We start from the raw sequence: 626 nt of genomic DNA on the forward strand, positions 1-626 counted from the left end.
TGGGCCAGTGCCTCACCTCCCTCACAGGGACCAATTCCTTCCCAATATCCCATCTAACTCTGCCCTCTGGCAGTGGGAAGCCTTGTCCTGTCACTCCAGGCCCTTGTCCAAAGTCCCTCTCCAGCTCTCTTGGAGCCCCTTTTCAGCACTGGAAGGGGCTCTAGGGTCTCCCTGGAATCGTCTCCTCTCCAGGTGAACACCCCCAGCCTGTCTCCAGAGCACAGGGGCTCCAGAGCCCTCGGAGCATCTCCGTGGCCTCCTCTGGACTCACTCCAGCAGCTCCTCGTCCTTCCTGTGCTGGGGCCCCAGAGCTGGAGGCAGCTCTGCAGGGGGCTCTCTTCAGAGCAGAGGGTAGGAATCCTCCCCTTCACATGCTGCCCACGCTGCTGGGGATGAGCCCACTGAGGACAGCGTTTGGCTTTCTGGGCCCCCAGTGCACCCCGCCAAGGCATGCTGAGCTTCTTGTCCACCCGCACCCCCAAATCCTTCTCAGGGCTGCTCTCCACCCATTCTTCCCCAGTCTCTTCGTGTTTCGGGTTGCCCCAATGCAGCTGCAGCATCTGCCCTTGGCCTCGCTAAACCTCCTGCGCTTGGCACAGCCCCGCCTGCCCAGCCTGTCCCAGCGC

This window comes from Corvus brachyrhynchos, unplaced genomic scaffold, assembly GCF_000691975.1.
Source record: "Corvus brachyrhynchos isolate BGI_N302 unplaced genomic scaffold, ASM69197v1 scaffold122, whole genome shotgun sequence".
Classification (NCBI taxonomy): domain Eukaryota; kingdom Metazoa; phylum Chordata; class Aves; order Passeriformes; family Corvidae; genus Corvus; species Corvus brachyrhynchos.